Raw genomic sequence first — 19,783 nt, 5'->3', positions numbered from 1 at the left:
CCAGGGAGGGGAAGGTGCTGCTGGGATCGCCCTGTGACTTCATGCTTCACTTCTGCTTTCTGTCCAGTGTGCTCAGTACACAGGAAGCCTGGCGGGGGGCCTCCCTTGACTGTCCTGTCTGCAGCCGGGTGGACATGGGGTCCAGGCCCTGCTTCCTGTGTTGTGCAAGATGTGGCATTCCCTTCGTGGAAGAGGCAGTGGCCCCAGGGGATGGGTGCAGTCAATGCCCGGAGTTACCAGTCACAGGCCTGGCCTCGGCCCCCGCCCCTTCCTTTTACTCCTCTGTCAGCCTTGAGCAAGAGACTAGGGTGGTCTTTCCTGTCACAGTCTATCACCGATAAAACAGGCTAAGGCTTGGTGGCCATAAGTGAGCCTTAACCACACCGCAGCTTTAGCAAACCTCACCACAAACCCTACCTTGCAAGGCATCATTCGACACAACCCCCTTTTCTCAGATGGGGAAACTGAGGTCCCAGGCATGGAGCAATCTGCCTAAGCTTATGGCTGTGCTGTGTGCTCTGATGACTACCGTGCCCCTTGGTGAACACTGTCTTAGGCATCAGGAATGGCAGAGGGAAGACTTGATGCTCTCTGGGGACATCCTGGAGGCACTCTTTCTCTTAGCCTCAGTTTCCCTATCTGTTCCATTTCTAGCTGTTTCTGTCAGTATGGAGGAGAGTGACAGAGGCCACTCCTAGAAGCCAAGGAGTCAGGGACGGCAGGGTGTCCACACTTTGGGGATGGCAAGGTGTCCAGTGGGCAGTGTTGGACACTTCAGCCTCATGGCTTGGGCTGTGAGTGAGGGACCCTAATGACGGAAGTGGGTGAAGACCCTAGTTCCTCATCTTAGACCTTCTCAGAGGTGCCTGGGGACAGAGTGACAGAGGGGCCTCCTCTGTGTCACCACCTTACTGCTGACACTGTCGTCGGCTAGCAGGCCCAGCTGGTGTCAGCTGAAGCCAGAGCGGAGGCTTCCACGCTTCAATGTCAGACTGACCGAGTCGGAAGCCTGTGTGGCCACTGACCTTGCTCGTGACCCCCAGAGTTAACAGGTGACCAGAGAGGGAGGGGACATAGATAGTGCTGGCCTGCAGAGGGTGAAGAACAGTCAAGGATTCTGGGGTGGGGTGGGGTGAGAAGCAGACAGAGCCAGGTGACAGGTGGCAGGGCAGGAGACAACATGGCAGAGGTCAAGAGGAACTGACGTGAGGACACGGCACCGTGCCCATCCCCTCCTAGCCCTGGGAGCCATGAGACCATGGATGAAGTACTGGTTGATTTCAGAGTAGGAGGGGGTAGTCAGAGGGACAGTGTGTAACTCACTTCACACCTTGTCCCACTGGTCACCGCAGCCAGGCCACCTGCCGGGGGATCTTTATTGACTTGTTTGACTTGTGCTTGTGGCAGGGCAGTGGAGACCATGCGACTCCCTTTCCCAAGGGAGGCCTCGTGCCCCGAGAGGGTTCTCTATGTGTCCCACACCAAGGACTTCCCCCGCCTTGCAGAGCCAGTGCTGGCGCCACCTGGGGCCTCACACCTGAGGTTGCTTTCCTTTACCCCACAGGTCTCATGGCCCACGCTGGCTCGGCACCACAGCCTGCGGCAGGTCCTCCTGCCTCTTCTCTTGCTCTTCTAGGACACAGGGTTTCCACAGACTCTCTGAGCAGACTACAAGAGGCTGCAAGGCTCTGTGCCCGAGCTCTGCCCTCAGGCTCTTGACCTCACCCTCTCCTCACAACCACACTCACCTCACCCTTGACCCACCATGCTGCCCCAGGACCTTTGCACATGCTGGTCCCCCAGCTCTATCCAGGTCGCAGTTCGCAGAGGCTCTCCTTTGACCAGCCAGCCCTTCTTGCCTCCTACCTAGAACCTTCTAGAAACTATCCTCTTGTTTATCCAGTGTCTCCTCCATCTCCCCGTCTGGAATGTTACTGTGGCACAGGTCGGGGGCCTGGCTGTTTTGCTCACGGCTGCATACCCACCTCCCAGCATAGCCCCTGCTGCCCTGTAAACACATGGGAATCAGGGACTGTATGCTTCTCCCTGAGCCAGTACTGCATGTTGTCTGCCCACACCTCTGCTGCTCTCTCAGGCAAATTCTCCCCTCCCTTGCTTGGTGTGTATGTGCTATGGGACAAGTCAGTCTCCTCTTGTGCAATGTGTGTGTGGGGTCTCTGTGGTACCTGCCACCCTGGGAGTGGTGCTGGTCAATCACACAGAGTAGCTGCTTTGTAAGGAGAGTGTGGATGGGGGTGGAGCACAGGAGGTCTGTGTGTCGGCCCCCACCCCGGCCTGCCCACCTCCAACTCCAGGGTGGCAAACACCATCTACCCTGGTCAATGGGCAGTGGTCTGGTGCCTGCCTCCCTGAGTTGCGCAGGGTGCTGTCCACCCAGGCCTGGAGGCTTTCATTCGCTGTATTTTCCTGACACCCTTAGCAACTTTGCCAGCACAGCTTTTGTGGCTGGGGTGGGCGATCATAGATTTCAGGTTGGACTGATAACCAGGCTCCAGGAAGCTGAGGGTGGGAGGGGCCTCTGCCACCCCCCCACACACACACGAGGTACTGTGCCTTGCCATGATCCTGACTGTAGATCAGTGGTTCTCAGCCTCCCTAACGCTGTGATCCTTTAACACAGTTCCTCATGTTGTGGTGACCTCCAGCCATGAAATTATTTCCGTCGCTACTCCGTAACTGTAATTTTGCTACTGTAATGAATTATAATGTCAATATCGGATATGCAGGAGATCTGATATGTGATCCCTCTGAAAAGGTCAGACTTGATTCCCAGAGGGGTCAAGACCCACAGGTTAAGAACCACTGCTCTAGGCTCTTCTGTCTTCTTCTGCCTGCCATTCCTGCCCATCGCCCTCCACTCTCCATGTGGGCGTCCTTCAAAACTATAGGCTGCTGCCCATACACTGTTACAAAATACATCAAGTGTCCCCACGGCTCCCACGCCTCACCCATACCCCGGCTCTGTCTAACTCCTACACACACACACACACACACACATCTTCTGGATATACAAACCCTGTCCTGAAACTGTTCAAGATCCTGCTGCCCAGGGCCTTTGCTGCAGCCGCTCAGAACGTGCTTCTCTCAGATGCATTCTACCTTCTTTGGTCTCTGTGGGTGAAACTTTCCCTGAACCCCTTTGTATCTGTCTCCTGCCTCGGCTCTCTGTGTTCTGTTCCCTGGTAGGTCCACCCACTCCAGGTGCTCGGTACCCCTGGGTACCCTCTGGATAGGTTTGGCATCTCTGCCAGAGGTTAGGGTCTGCTTTGTTCGCTAATGAGTCCTGGCTCACAGTAAGCACTCGGCAAAGCTTTGTTAGTGATCCGGTGACAGACTGGATGTATCGATGGCAGATGATGACTCTGGACTCTCACAGAGGTTGGACATGATGCCACACAGCTGTCTGAGGAGGAGGAGCCAGCTTCATCGGGACTGGCACTGACATCTTGGGAACAACTTCAGGACAATGGCACGGAGGAGAGCCAGAGCTGACTCTGAGTCCCAGGGTCCCCCAGAACCCCTAACCACAGCCCCAGACTGGCAGGGCTTGGCTTGGCCCTCCCCCGAGCCCAGGCACCCCCCAGGGTTGGTGAGTTCTATTTTGAGCCTCTGGTCTGAGTACTTTGTGTTCCATCAGGCAGCATGGCCAGTGCTGAGCCTGGGTGTGGCTGTCACCCTATCTGGGGCCCAAGGGCCAGAACCTATGGCTGCTGAGGCTTTGGTCTCAGCTGGCTCACAACTCAGCTCTCTGTCCAGCTGACCCCATCCAAGCCCTGCCTGGTGCCTTCCAGGAGTGGTGTCAGGTCACCTACCTGGTGACCATTATTCCTCTTCCCCCACTTGATTCCTGACTGTGTGACCATTGGCTGCCCACCTCACCTCTCTGGGACGCTCTGTCTTTGTCTGGGGACAGTAGGAGGCCCAACTCCTGAGACTGTGGCAGACTGTGTGATAAGTTTGAGCAGCCCCATACCCAGTGAGAAGTTCAGGAGAAACCTGGTAAAGAGAATACCCATCATCAGCAGGCTGCGGTTTATGGATTACCATGGCTTCCAAGGATGATGGTGTCAAGAATTTTCTATACCTCATGTCTCTTCTGCCACCCGTCCTGTCTGCGCCAGTGGCTGATGGCCACGCCTCCTGCTCCTTCCTGTCTCCCCTGCTTGCTGGCTGCCTGGTTTTTCATTGCCGCTGCTTCCAAGCAATGTCCTCTGAGCGTACTACAGTGCCTGGCACACAGTAGGCTCTCTGTAAATGTCAAAAAGAATAAATGAATGACTCCTGGGGGAAATGAGCCTTGTGATCAGACCCAGGAGAGGGTGGCTCAGGTGCACTTTTAGTTGGTGTCAAGCTTCTCGCAGCTACACAGCTTAACATCCCAGTGTCCAGAAAGGGATATCACCTTTCTAATGTCACACAGCATTAGAGCAGGTCCAGCTAGCCAGGGATGTGGATGAGAGCAGAAGAGACATATTATGTTCATTTACAGAGGGGGGGGGGGCTTAGTGGTGACTGTGGTCTGCTAGGGGCTGGGGCTACGCTACCCAGTTCTTCCAGAAGAGTGGGGCTGGAGGACAGGGAGTTAGGCTCTGATCCCTCCGGGGTCCCTTGGTCTCCAGCTTGGTCCCCAGCACAGTCTCAGTTTCCCTTCCTGAGTGATTGTTCTGATGCACAGGGACTAGGTACAGACCTGGGTGGGGGCTGAGGGTGGGCTTGTGGGGTCCCCCTTTGGGGTTTGACAAAGAATCTGATAGACCGTGAAGCCCACGACCCCGCCTCAGCCTCCACACCTCAGGAACAGCCTGAGCCTAGCACAGCTTAGTGGTTAAGACCCAATTTCAAGAACTAGGTTCAAATTGTAGGTTTGCTACATTCCCATCCTCAGGACCGTGGGTATTTGACCTCTGAGTGAAGGGGTGGCTTCGGGAGTGTGTGTGTGTGTGTGTGTGCACGTTGATGCGTGTGTGCACGCACGTATGCAATTGAGCCAGAGAGAACCTCCCTAGCCTCCTCCTCATCTCCCCCTCTGCCTGGGGCCTCTGATTGGCTGCTGGCCTTTCCCAGTGGCTCCAGGACCCATCATTGCTGCTGTCTTGGAAACAACAGCTTTGATTCCAGAGGCCCCCTCTGCTGCTGTCCAAGACCCCTGAGCCTTCTCAATGTCTTCTGCTGCTGGGTGGCCCCTGGGATGGGGTGTGGCCATCCCCAGGCTCTGCAGAAGAGGGTTGCTGTGCTGTTTGCTTTACAGATGCCCAGTTCTCGCCTCTGCCAGGGTGGCCAGCAGGAGCTTAGGCTGAACATCTCCCAACCTCCATGTCTCCCTCTACGTTAATGGCCCCCATTCTCACTTGTCTCATATCTGATGGCTTGTCAGTCTGGACCTTTCAGATTTTTCCCACAATTTGTCTGTGTCCTTCCCCCGACTCCCAAGTTTCATCTGGTCTGGCTTGGCCTTCACTATCCCTGCTCCTTGGTGGTCGCCAGTCACCACCAACCCTTCAGTGGTCTCCTTGCTGCTCTGCATGAACCTCAGGGCCTTTGCACAGTCTGTCCTTGCTAGAGGCCCACGTCCTCAGAGTGTTCACAGGATGCTCCCCTCTTTCTAAGGTCTCCGTCAATGCCACTTCTTAACCCTTTCTATCCGGTGTTCCCTGCTACCGACTCCCACCGTCACGCCAAGTTTTCCTCTGAGGGTGCGGGAGTCCCAGAGGAACTACAAAAGGTATGCAAAAATCTGAACCGTCACAGGAACAACATATGGATGCAGTGGGCTGGGGAGAGCGGGCTTGGGGCTTCTGGGAGTGACCTCAGGAAGCTGTGTCTCTCTTGACCCAGGAATCTACAACAGCTGTAGGAGGCTGCCTAAGTGGACCCGCTATTTGACAGATGAAGAGCAAAGGCTGAGAAGTCACTTCTATGCCAGAAACATGGAGAAGTGTGTGTGTGTGTGTGTGTGTGTGTGTGTGTGTGTGTTCTAGCAGTCACTCACACTTCAGTCTGAATGAACTTTCCAGATTTTTGGTCACCTGGTGACTTGGTGGCTTCTAGACCTTGTAGGTCCTGGGAGACAGAGAGAAGGCAGGGCAGATCTTAGGGTGGGGCCAGGCTCTTTTAGCCCAGCCTTTGCCCTGGCCTGGTTCCCTACAGGGCTCAGGATTGCACAATCATGCCACCCACGGCTGTGACCCAGGCGGGTGATACACTCTCGGGGAGCCACCCCTAGACCATGCATCCTGGTTCTATGCGCAGGGCCCCAGTCAGCATGAACACACCCCTGTTTAGCCTGACATTTCCTGGCTGTGTGACTCTGGGCAAGTCACTTCCCCTCTCTGAGCCTGGAGTTCCTCTTCTGGTACTGAAGATAGACTCCCTGCTGGATGCTGGGAGATGTCTTTTCTTCTGCCACTTAGGCAGTCTGGCCGTTCTTCAACAATGCGGACACACTCCACCTCAGGACCTTTGCACGAACTCTTTTGTCTGCCTGGACGCCCTTTCCCCAAAGGATTAGCCCCTGCACCCTGGCCTGCACTCCTTTCTTGTTCTGTGTATCTCCATAGCACTAACCTCTGCTGCAGGCTCGGTGACTTTGCTTGCATGCCCATGTCCCCAGGACCAGCTCCATTTTGGTCCCTCTTGCTCACTGTTGACTCCCCTGCCCTCTTGAAAGACTCAGCACAAGAAAGTCACCAATAAGAGCTGGAGACTGAATGAGGGATGAATGGAAGGCACTTGGCTCCGCACTGGCCCCGGGAACCTTTCATCCCAGTGCCGTGTGGTGGGGGAGCTTTCCACGCCCCCTCCCAGCATTCCCTGAGTCCAGCCTCTTCCAAGCTAACCCTCCAGGCCGCTGCCTCTCCCAGCTCCTGCTGCCCCTACAGTGTGGTCCTGGGTCAGGACGACCTCTGGGGCATCCAGGCTGAGGGCAGCTCTCAGCTCCAGGACCAAGGCTAAGGCTTCTGGGAACAGGGAGCCAAGCTTCAGGGCTGCCTGCCCAGGGCTACCAGTTCCTGGTGCTTTCTAACACATCACAGGAGGGGCCCCATTACTGCCAGATGGGGACAGCAGATCTTCACCGGGCAGCAGGGCCTTGTCTCAGGCCTGGCTTCTGGGGCTCCTTTGCTGTTTATGACACGGTCCTGCTCTTGATGTTGGCTTTCTGGAGCCTGTGGCAGGCTTCGGTGACAGGTGCCATCGTGGCTGTCTGGTGACTTGGGCTCATCACCCCACACTCCTTGTCTCAATTTTCTTTCTTGGAAGGACAAGGCCAGTCCTGCAGGTTTTGAGGTTCCCCAGCCCGCTCTGGGCCTGGTTCCCTGGCTGTGGTGGCTGGGTCCCCAGCTCCCCATGGCTCGCAGAGCCCCTCAGTGGTAGCTGCCCTGTAGCCCTCCCTCCGGGTCTCCTCCGCCTGCTGGCCTCACTCACTTCTCGAGAACCAGCTTGTTTTTGTTTTCTGTTTTTACTGCTTCATAAGTGAGTCACAGGCCTGATTTGATTTAATTTCGTCGTAATTGTTATCTTTTCGACCTTGTTTTTTTCCACTCGGTTACTCACGAGACCACAAAAACCTAAACAGGACGGGGCCTTCCCTGACCCAAGGCCCAGGCTCAGGGTCAGCAGCTCCTGGGGATGGGGTGGGCTTCTGGGGGGCGGCTCTGGCTGTCGCCTCGCTCTTGGGGAAGCTATCTGGATCTCCAGGCTGCTGCCAGTGTCCTCCTCAGTGAGGTTCACCAGGAGAGCCAACTTGAAAACACCTCAGGCCCAGGAGGCGAGGTGACACCACGGTTGAGGCGGGGAGCTGGGGACAGACGCCTCTGGGGGCGGCACCCTGAGCCGGCATGCCGCCCAGATTTTTCCATGTATTAAGAGGAACCAGAAGTCTGAGGTCATGTGTGAAAACTCCTGATTTTTCAATGCTGGCCAGCAAATCAAATTAAAAACAAACAAACACAACTCCAGTGTGTGCCTCTACGTGGCCTCCTTGGCCATTTCTGGAGTTTCTAGGAGAGTGAACCTTGTCACTCTCTTGTCACTCTCAGCCACAGTCACCACTCCAGAGCACCAGGGTGTCTCCTGAACCCACAGCCACCCATGTGCCTGGTCATCAGGGTGAGGGGTTGCCTCCCGCAGCCTCTGACCTCTGGGGTGACACCAGCCTTGACCAATGCCCCCAGCACCAGGCCAGTGATGGCTCCTCCCGTTCTCTCTTGCTTTGTGCGTGTGTTCCGACTGTTTGAGAGAATTTTCCATGAGATAATGTGGATTCTTTGTTATCTAAAAGCCAGGGTATTTTGATTCTGTGTGTACGTCTGTGTTTGTGTGTGTGTCTGACTCTCCCCTCTTTCTCTCTCTCTGCATGTGTGTGTTTGTGTGTCTGCTGTGTTCTCTCTCTCTCTCTCTCTCTCTCTGTATGTGTATGAGATGTCTCAAAAATGGGGCAGGAAATCCTTCAGTCATAAACTGAAGATTCAAGGCTAGCCCTGCTGGGGTGGGGGCAGAGTGAGAGAATCCCATGAACTGCAAAAGAAGAGACTCTCAGGGGTGAAGGGAGCCCAAGGGCCACTTCTGGGGGCCTGGTGCAGCCCCCTTGACTCCATTTCAGTATCTCTGCAGCAGGGTTATGACGTGGACACCCAGGCCTCACATCCTGCCCTCGGCCTCCTGCTCTCTGCTGCTCCTTGGGGCCTGGGGACTGCAGATGGCTCCCTGTGGGTGGAGGGAACCACAGGCTCCCAGTGCACAGAACCTGGCCTGGATTCCAGGTGTTCAGGAAGCCCAGGAGGTCGTCACATCTCACATCCCTCTAGCCTTCTCCCTATCTCCAGGATCTCATGTAGCCCAGGCTAGCCTCACACTTACTAGGTAGCCGAGGATGACCTTGAACTCCTGAGCCTCCTGTCTCTGTATCTCAAGTGTTGGGGTGATAGGTATGTGCCGTCACAATGGGTTCTACGGTTCTGGGATCAAACCCAGGGCCTTGTGAACACTCTACCGGCTGAGCTACAACCCAACCTCAAACCTGTGGCTTCGTTTTCATTTGAAAAGTCTAGTGCTGTGTGAGTGTGTGTGTGCGCACACACCATAGCACATGTGTGGAGGTCAAAGGACAGTTTGTGGGACTCAATTATTTCCTGCCACCATGTGATGTTCAGGGATTCAATTCAGATTGTCAGACTCAGCGACAAGCACTTACCCACTGCGCCATTTTGCCAGCCTCAGACAGATTCTTCCGTCCTGAGCAAGTAGCTCTGGCTTGAAGACTGAGAGTCTGAGACCCTTCTTTGGCCACCCACCCATCTCCCAAGAAGGCCCTTTGCAGAGGGTGGGAAGCCTGGGCTCCAGTCTGGGTTGGGGTCAAGCATGTAGTGGGAGTGGGGTTTGAACTCAGCTGAGAGCCTTTAGAGTCTTCTAGGGGCTGGGGGAGCAGGGTGGGCACGGCCTAGCCTGGTGTCCAGGTGGGGGTGAGGGAGAGGCAGGGAAAGGGCAGTGGGGCTAATGGACAAGCAGAAAGAGGCCAGGCTAGACCCAGAGCAAAGCCGGGAGCACATCTCCGCAGCCCCGCAGTGTTAGTGGACCTGCTTCCCAAATGCCTGGCTGCCATCGCTGGCGTGTTTACCACAGACTCGGGTTCTTGTCTGCCCGGCAGCAAATGTTCTCCAAGGCAGATTGTCCACAGACGACACAAACATTTTCACAAATCCCCGGTGGGACATCGTGTGTCAATCTGTGAAGGTTGAGTGGATTAAATAGCAATTTAGTGATTTCAACTTTTTAGGCTTCATTAAGGATTTTAGAGATAGTAATTGTTCCTTCACCCTAAAACTCACAGAGCCGTCTGCTCCACAGCCGCGGAAACTCAAGGTGACATGTGAAATAGCTGTGTGTAATGGCAGTGACAGAAAGAGGGAGAGTTCTGCCTGGCGGTGGCTGGGGCACTTGCTTTCTGTGGGAGCATCTGGGTGGGCTTCCTGGAGGAGGAAGCTCGGGATGTGTGGAATGCAGACCAGCCAGAGGTGCTGGTTCCGGGCTGAGCTGTTGCACATGGCAGGCAATGTCGGCTCCTGAAGCCGAAGACAAGGCCAGGCTGTGGAGCAGGGTGCATGGATGGCAGATGGTGACCAGACATGTTTAAGCAGAGAAGGGGACATGGTGTCCACCATGCAGTGAGGGGATTGGGTTGGGAGGAGGATGCCACAGCAGTGGCTGCTGCTGGCTGCACACCGGAGCCTGCAGGAGCAGGCATGGCTGACCACGCTTCTTATTGCGGTCCATTGTGTGTTCTTTGACCCCATCCAGCAGGTCCATCTTAGGTCAAATATGAGTGCAGGGCCTTCAGAAGACCTGGCCCCACAGGGAAGGCCAGCTCACCCCCTCTTCTTGTCTGTTGCACAACAGGATACAGAGAACAGAGACGTCAAGCCACCATACCCAGGAACCACACAGCAGGATTTGAACTCTGACCTCACCTAGGCTGGGTCTCCATGATGTGAACGCTATACCCATTCCGTTTATCGGGTGGTAAACTGAGGCGGTGGAAAGTGGAGACACTGGTGTGGGGGTCACAGAGCAGGCACAGGGATGCAAAGCTTTGACTGTCCAAACCCATTGGCTCTGGAGCCTGCTCTGTTCCCAAATAGAGCAACCGTTTCTCTTTCTCAGATTGTCACCTGAGAATGGGGTCAAAAATGGTGCCTATCTGGTGTCACTGACCTCTACTGGGGCTTTTAATCACAGTGCCCGGTACTTAGTAGGTATCTTAAACAGATGGAGGCCATGAAGGTGGCTGCACATTGAAGCCACATGTTCACAGAGGCCGTAGACAGTAGGTGCTGGGCTACTGTTACCATGGAAGGACACCCCTGGACCCAATCCTGTTTCCTTCACAAATTGCCTTCCCCCCAGTTTCCCCAACTCCAACAGACTGCCCTGAGAAGGTTGGTTAGGAATGGGGGTGAGGCTGAGGGAGGGCAGTGTGGGGCCTGAACTCAGGATGGTGAGACCAGAATTCCAGGTCTGAGCCCTGGCCCCGCTGTGCGACCTCTGGCTAGGGCCTTGCCTTCTCTGATCAGGCCTTGCTTTCCCTTCTCATTTGTCGTGCCTGGACCAGGCTGGCCTGGGAGGTGCCAGCTTCAAGCAGGGCCAGGGGCTGCTGCTCTGTCCCCTTGGCCGCCAGCCCCCGCCTCCAGCCTCCAGAGCTCCAGGCTGTACAGAGGAGGCAGCCAATCTGTTTACTGAACCGGCTGACCCCTTCCGGGAACACGGCCCAAGCTTCCCAGAACTCGGGTATTAATGACCCGGAGCCACATGACGGAGCATGACACAGCATTTTTGGGTGCAAGGCAGAGCCCAGAGGGGCGCGTGGGGGCTGTGGCCCAGCCTCCAGCCTGGCCAGAGGGTGAGTCACCCTGGCCTGCTGCAGCTCCCTCCCTGGCCACTTGTGCCCTCCCCCAGACCGCACGTCCCACCTTGGCCAGGGCCACCCAGGACCCCTCAGCCTTTGCCTTACTGAGAGAGCCGAGGCTGTGGGTGCCTGGAGCTGCCCTCTGGGACCTCAGAAGGGGCTGCACACGAGGCCCTGGCCTCCCTCCAGAGCTGGCTTAGCCTTTCAGAAAAGGGACAAATGTATTCCTGTTTGACAATGACAAAACCGAGGCTCGTGGAGAAGACACAAGTCATGAATGTGGGCCAGGACTGGATTCACGTCAGAAAAGATCCTTTCACAGTGGGGACGGGGGGAGGGAGGGGGGAGAGGATTGAGGCATGAGCCCGAACCCAGAAAGCCCCCCAGCTCAGGCCTGCTTTCTGTAGGCTGCACAGCTGGGCATGTAGACACATGCACTGTGCCTCAGTTTCCCCTGTGGAGGCGCTTGGCTTCCTGATCTCAGGAATCCCTGAGGACAGGTGACAATCTAGCCGAAAGCATCCCACCCAAGCAATTACAAGTGTCCTGAGGCCCAGGTCTTGGAAGCCAGGCTGGGGTCAGCATAGGCCTCACCCCCTGGGCATCTTGGGTCACCCCGGGGCAAGGTGGGGGCGGTGGTTTTTATAAGGCTGGGAACCAGACAGGTGTGGGGTGCAGAGGGGTGCCTGCTGGCAGGAGGGGGCCAGGCCGGGGTACACGGGACTGGAGGTGTTCTTTGATTCTCTTCACTTTATTAGCAGCCATTGCTTGCGCACCTTCTGTATACAGGTCTCTCTGTTGTTGGGTAGGTTGGACGGCTACAGTGGGGGAGGAGAACACATGGATGGCAGAATATTTTGGCCCTGGGCTAGGACCATGGTGGACATGGCAGAGGATGACAAGCTGTGGGGGAGGCCTCCTGAGGTGACTTCCATGGACAGTGAGTGGGGCAGCTTCCCAGCAGGAGCCTGTGTGCATAACCAGTGTGAAGGCTCTGGGAGAGGCAGGGGACTGGAGTAATTGGGAAAGACAAGGGAGGATGCTGGTGGCTAGAGGGAGGGATGGTGACAATGTCCAGGGCCCAGCGCACAGTGAGTGGCCACCATGCGAGCTCGTGCATGCTCAGAAGACAGCAGGACTCATCTTCTCTGTCTCCCAGGGCCAGGACATGCCACCCTCGAGGCCAGAGACAGAGAGGGAAGAGAGACCCAGCAGGGATACCCGTTCAGGAGTCCACTGAGAATTAGAAGGTCAGAGGTGGCCAGTGCGGTGGCCCGGCAGGGTGGACAGGCCTTCTGTAGCCAGATGCTGTGGCTGTGGGCAGCACGGACAGTTGCCACCAAGGACCCCTGCTGTGAGACAGCAAGCCTGGAGGTGTCCCCGGAAGAGGAGAGGCAGACACAGAGGCCCTAAAGGGGACAGGCAAGAGTTCTCCACTGCTCCAGAGATGGAAGAACACAGAGGGGCAGGGCAGGGTCTCAGTTCCCAGGCTGGAGTCTGGGGCAGACCTACACCTCAGACCCAGGTTAGAGATCAGGTCCCCTACATGGACTGGTACAGGCACCTGTCCACCCTTGTTGGGCATAGCTGGAGTCACAGCACATTTGGAGACGGGAAGGAGGGTGGAGGGGCAGGAGCTGTCACATGGTTGCATCTTGGTTCTGTGACAGCAGTGGTGCTGTGTGTCTCCTGTGAGTCACCTCACCTCTCTGAGCTTTAGATCTTCATTAGTGAGTGTACTCGGTTCATTGTTTCGTTCATTCATCCTTCCCTTGGTATTTAAATTTTTATATGTATTTATGTGTGTGCACGCGCAGGCGCCTTTGTATCCTACAGTACGTGTGTGGGGGAGGTGGGAGGGCAACTTGCAGGGGTTGAGTCATTCACCTTCTAGGTCCCAGGAATTGACCTAGGTTGTCAGCAGATGACACCTTTACACACCAAGCCATCTCTCCAGCCCTCACTCAGTTTTTTTTTTTTTTTTTTTTTTTTTTTTTTTTTTTTTTTTTTTTTGAGCACTTATTATGTGCCAGGCATTGGGCTGGGACGGGGCATGCAGCGAGGACACACTCCCTGCCTGTGTGAGCTGACTCGGGGCATGGTGTGCAGTGGTTAGGGCTGTGGACTCTGGGGCCAGAGAACCTGGACCTGTTCCTGCTTCAGCAGTTATCAGCTGTGTGACTTCTGACCAGTTGCTTCACCTTCCTGAGCTTTCTCTGTAATGCGAGTTAATTACGTTATTCACTTTGTAGGGCTACAAATGCGTTTACGTAAGAAGCATGAGCCTGACACACAGTAGGTACTCATCTGTGTCCAAATGGAGAGAGAGGGAAGATAAACAGAACACAGGTGAGAGAGTGTCCCACAGTGGGAGGGGACAGGAGCCAGCTTGGAAGACCAACTGGGCACACAGTAAGTCCTCAATAAATGTCTATCTTTCTTGGCCTGCCTTTTATCCAACTTGGATGGTGAGGCCTGAGATTTGGGATCTGCAGAAGATAGGAAGTCAGGCCTGGCTTATCCAGAAACGTAGGGCAGAACCCTGGGGCCCCCCTCACACACACATACTGCACCCACAACACTCCCCGAACCCCAACTGCATCAGCTTCACAGCCTGGGTGGCTAGGGCGAGCTGGGGCCTGCCTGGCAGGTCCCCATAATGGCACTCATTACACAGGTGTCTGGCAGTGCAGTGAGGAGACTTGGGCCCCAGGGTCCGCGTTCTCATGGCACCTGGCCAGCCACCGCGGGCCCTTCCTCATCCTTCATGGGCCTGTGTCCAGGAAGGGCAGCAGGCGGGGGAACGGGGCTGGCGGGGGGCCAGCTGGCAGCCCTCAGAAGGAGGGAAAATTGAGAAGCTTGGGTGCCAAAGGCTGGCGAGGGGAGGTGGGAGGGGGTGCAGGTGCGCAGGGATGGTGATCCAGGCAGGCAGAGGTGAGAGGTCACCAGGCCACCGCCGCTGCTGCCTACACTCTGGGTCCAGCATGGCTTAGTCCAGTTAGCCCACTTATGGGGTGCCCACTGGTGGCTCTGCTGTTCTGGCTGAGTCTGAAGCCCTGGTTTCTGCAGTTAACCAGTGGTGACAGACGGTTACTGACCCTGTATCAAAGCACCACACAGGTGCCGGGTGGTGGTGGCGCAGGCCTTTAATCTTAGCACTTGGGAGGCAGAGGCAGGCGGATTTCTGAGTTCAAGGCCAGCCTGGTCTACAGAGTGAGTTCCAGGACAGCCAGGGCTACACAGAGAAACCCTGTCTCGAAAAAAACAAAAAACAAAACAAAACAAAACAAAACAAAAAAGCATCACACGGTATTTTATAAATATGCACATGTTCAGTGTAAACTAAAAAAATATATTTAAGAGGCTGGAGAGATGGCTCTGTGGTTAAGAGTACTGGCTGCCCTTTCGGAGGATTTGGGTTCAATTCCCAGCACCCACATGATAACTCCAGTCCTAGGGCACCTGACACCCTCTTCTGGCCTCCTTGGGTACCAGGTACCAGGGTGTACAGACACACAGGCAGGCAAAACACCGACGCACATTAAATAAAAATAAATAAATCTCAAAAAATTGAAATACATGTATTTAAAAAGATCTCCAGAGTCACGTGGTGTTGGCTCACACCTTTAAGCGGGCACTCAGGAGGCAGAGGGAGGAGAATCTCTGAGTTGGAGGCCAGCCTGAGGCAAGCGGCTCTTTATTGGTTTGAGATCCCCTTGGTCTACAGGCTGAGTTCCAGAACAGCCAGGGTTACACAGAGAAACCCTGACTCAAAAAAACAAAACCTCCCCAGATGTAGACCCTGACCCTAACAGGACCGTGACAGGGATGGAGAAATGAAGCAGGGTTGTAGGTGCTACAGGGTGGGGCCAAGGGTCTCACCGAGGAGCAGCTGTGGCCAGAACAGGGAAACAGAGCTCCAGGTAGGAGGCACAGTCAGTGCAAAGGCCCTGGGGCAGGCCACAGCCTGGCTGATGGAGGAGTACCGAGGCAGAGGAGCAGGAGGAGAGATTGAGGCACACAGGACCAGGGTAGGATGGGGAGGTTGTTCCCAGTACGGTATGGGGGGGTCTGCATGCTGGGCACACAGAGGGGGCTCCAGCGGTGAGGCGGGTGGGAGAGGCCAGAGAGACCAGAGCACTAGTGTGGGAAGAACTGGCTGTCAGAGGCGCTGATGGAACCGTGGGCTGTTCAATTTGTGTTTGAGCCTATTAGCCTGAGTTCAAACCCCTGGATCCCAGAGCCTGTTATTAAGCTGGCTGCACCCTGGGGCGCCTGCCTTTATCCCCAGACAGGGCCCAGCCCGCCTGCCCCCAGGTCGACCTTGGCCCCCCAGATGGGAATTGATGGGCGGGACAGGGCACCCCAGGCCTGCCGCAGCTCTGCCAAGCACCTCACAGGGCTGAGACGAGTCGGGGAGGACTGGGAACAGCCTGTCTTCAGGAGTAGGGAGACACAGCCTGGAGAAGGGATGGCAGCCCCACGGCCCTGAGGCGGGGAGGCCCAGTCGGAACTTCTCCTGGTTTCCATGTTGTCCAGTTGGTGAGGTTCCTGTTCGGGCCCACGGTCCGCCCAACAGAGAGGTTGATGAATTTCTCCCACATTAGAAGCGTGAGAGAAGGCTCAGCTCAGGGCCCTTGGTTAGTCCACAGGAGTGAATGCAGAAACTCGGGGGCTGGGGACCGTTCTCTCCTGGTTCCACGATTCCACAGGTTTTGGGTCCAATCCTTCTCTTTTAAGTCTCAGTTTCTCCAGCCATAACCAGTTAAAGCTAGGGTGGAAAGATGAGAGTGGCCAGTTCAAGGGACGGCTTTGGAGGTTGAAACCCTCGTTTTGCATCTGCCCTTGGTCTCGAGTACTCTGGAGCTCAGTCCTTAGGCCCACAAACCTCAACCCTGACCCCTTAGGACTCCAGGGCACCAACACTGCCTGGTTCTCTGCTGGGACTATGGCCTCTCTCTGCGCTGTCCTCCTGCTTCAGGGTCTTTGTGGACAGTGTGACTGCTGTATGCCAGGCCACCAACATCCTGCAGCTTAAATGGCCCTATGAGCACATGCTCCGGCGACATCTGTGTCACAAAGGAGCCCTTCTCCCAAAGCCACACTGTGACTCAGAGTCGTGAGGATTTGAACTTAGGCCACGGGGACCCGAGCAGGTTCTTTTCTTCTTTCTTTGAGTCACTCATTTTCAACTTAACAGCTGCCTCCTCCGGGAAGGCCTCCCTGACTACCTACCCCAGGGTCTCACCCTGAGTCACAGTTTACCCCCCTTTCTCTTTAGCAACCTTATGGACATTTAGCAGACACAGTTCCAGAACATAATCCAGGGTGCACAATGCTCGTGAGTCGCACCCTTTATGAGCACCCTTGAGCGCACCAGTTCCATCGGGCTTCAGGTATATCCTCTACCCCAAAGTCAGGCTGTATCCTTCCGCTCCACTTCCCCAATATTGCCATGGAGGGGGTTTATTTCTCTGGAGCTTTCTACAGGTGGAGCCTCGGTGTCGTTCTTGTTGGTATGGCGATGCTAACTCATCTGCATGCTCCGACCTTAGTCTTTTACACAGCACTTCTCCTCCCACCAGGCTGTAAGCTGGGCCCAGAGCTTGCTCCTGTGTCTCTGTGTCCTCACACCTGGTACAGGGCTGGGCACACAGGAAGTGCCTAATAAATACTGAGCAGAGAAAGAAGGGTTGTGCCCCTGGGAGGTTCAGCCACAGTCACAGGGCAGAAGAGATCCAGGCTATGTGAGGACCACTGTCCTCAAGCCTTGGAGGGCAGGTGGCATGGCTGAGGGCATCCTGAGGCGTCCCTGTCGTGTTTTGGGTCCACGTGTCTCAGGTGTGGGCTGAGGAGTCCGGTTGCCCTGTCTTCGCCCTGTGGGCAACTAGCCAGAGGTCCTAGAAGCGACACCCGTGCCACTGAGGAGGCTTCAGGTGGGTGGGAGGCAGCAGCTCGGTCTCCCAAGGCCTCCCAAACCAGTTGGACTCCTCGAGACTCCCTGGGGCGCTGGGAGCAGAGTAAAGAGCCAGGAGTGCAGGGGGAGGGGCGGGCGGTAGCATCAGTTAATTAGTGCGAATTATCGGGAAATTCCAGTTCATGCTGCATCAAGCTGGGCAAGAATGGGAGGGAGGCACTAATCGGGCTTCCAGGTCCCCAGCAACTGATGGAGGCTCTGTGCCCCAGGGCCTCTGCTTCCCTCCAGCCAGGGGTCAGCCACAGCTTCTACATGTGGCCAGAGCATCCCTTATGCATCTCCACACTCTCCTTGTAGGTCTCTTGTATTATGAGATCCCAAGGCCCATTTCTCAGAGGCAAAAGCAGGGGCTGGGACTTGGGGAGTTGGCTGAGGTCACATTGGAACCCCCAGAAGCAGAACTGAAAGAGCAGGGTCACTAGAGGGCATGACATTTTCAGGGAGAGCCACATTCATTGACACTCATTAATTGAGCACCTACTGCATGCTATGCATGGCTGGGCTCTGCAGACAAGGGCTGGCCTGGACAGTTTGTTTTGTTTGGAGAACTGGGAAAGCAGGAAAAGAGTTCCACAGCCCACTGGGTTTGGAGACTGCACAGTCCCAGGGTGCAGAACTCATTCCTCAAAGTTACTCCATGGAGGGACTCGGAGGGATCACCCTCACCACATTCCAGCACCAAACTGTGATGCCCTTTGGCCTCACCTTGGTGCGAACTCCTTGTTCTGGTCCCAACCCTGGCACTTTGCAAGGGCGGGGTGCGGTGACTCATCTCTTGGTTCGGGTACAGGGAGAACTCAGATGAGGAAGGAGGGAAGATGATAGACAGACACAAGGTCCTATGGGTGATTATGGTGGGTTCTCAGGTGGATGGGTGGTGCAGCTATTTATGGATGGATAAAGCAAGAGATGAACTGAGGGAACAAGCAGGGGAGAGGATATCAGAGGGACATTGAATGGATGGATAGACAGATGGACGGACAGACAGACAATCAGGTGGATGGATTAATGGGAAGATGGATATATGGATGGTGGATGTATGGATGGAGGATGGACGGAAGATGGACAGATGAATGGATGGACAGATGGACAAACAGGTGGATGGATGGGTGGGTGGGTGGGTGGACAGACAGACGAACGGACAGATGGATGGATGAATGGATGGGTAGATGGGTGGATGAATGAGTGGATGATGGGTGGAGAGGTAGATGGACAGATGGGTGGATGGATGGATGGATGGGTGGGTGGGTAGGTAGATGGGTGGATAGATGGACAGACAGATAGATGAACAGATGGGTGGATGGGTGGGTAAATGGGTGGATGGCTGGGTGAATAATGGGTGGCCAGTGCATGGGATGGTGAGGAGGTTTGAGACCTGTGGATCAATAGATGGACAGATGAGTGTGCAGTTGGGAAAACTGGTGAATAACCTGGCAAAGGAGCAAAAGACATGAAGGGATGAGTGAGCATGCAGGCGAGTGCTGGGTGGCTGGGTGGGTGAAGGATGAATGGATGGGTGGGTGGGTGAATGGCAGATAGATGAATTCATGGGAGATGTCTGGCTCCACGGGTAAGAGAACAGAGAGATGGGTGGGCCAGAACATGAGCAGATGCCTGCAGCACCAGAGGATTATGCTGAAGTCAGTGTGACAAGAAGGGCTCTGAGTTCCTCTTTGACACAGCAGTATGTTGACATTTGGTGTTGGAAAAGTTGAGTTGTCACTCCAGAAAATTGCGTGTATGTGCACACACACACACACACACACACACACACACACACCAGACTCATGGGGTGGAGATCATAAGACCTGGAGCAGCTGGGCAGTGGTGGCGCACGCCTTTAATCCCAGCACTTGGGAGGCAGTGGCAGGAGGATTTCTGAGTTCAAGGCCAGCCTGGTCTACAGAGTGAGTTCCAGGACAGCCAGGGATTCACAGAGAAACCCTGTCTTGAAAAATAAAACAAAACAAAACAAAAAAACAAACAAACAAAAAACCCCAAACCTGGAGCCCTGCAGGGGTTTGAGTGACTTCTTTTAGCTCCTCGAGCCTCTTTCAGGGGTCACAGGCTTGGGACTACAGGAGGCTAAGTGGGGCTGATCTCCCGAGGGTCCACAGCTTCTCTGTTCTTTGCTTAGTCTTTTTGTCCCTTGCTTGCAGGCCTGGGAGACCCTGTACAGGTCTGTTGACAGCTGGGAGTAGACAGACTTTGTTAGTCCCGTTTGTAGCTATTGCTGCTGGGAGCAGCTGAGGGCCAGGGTGGGTGTGGGGGTCCCCAGAGCAAACCTAGGTGCTTATGGAGGTCACGGGACTCCGCACGAAGGGTGGAGCTCCGGCTTAGGCTCCCCACACACAAACCTCGTTCCAGGGTTTAGGTCTAGGAGAGTG

At 55.4% G+C, this 19,783-nt stretch overlaps 1 pseudogene; it reads right to left on the bottom strand.

The window, feature by feature from the left end:
- Positions 1-19,185, bottom strand: part of LOC147005727 (uncharacterized) — an 82,732-nt pseudogene extending 63,547 nt beyond the window's left edge.
- Between the last annotated feature and the right edge of the window lie 598 nt (positions 19,186-19,783).

This window comes from Mus caroli, unplaced genomic scaffold (assembly GCF_978045245.1).
Source record: "Mus caroli unplaced genomic scaffold, Mus_caroli_1 scaffold_2, whole genome shotgun sequence".
NCBI lineage: Eukaryota > Metazoa > Chordata > Mammalia > Rodentia > Muridae > Mus > Mus caroli.
The sequence above is the reverse complement of the archived record's forward strand: the minus strand, read 5'-3'. Positions and strand labels throughout refer to the sequence as shown.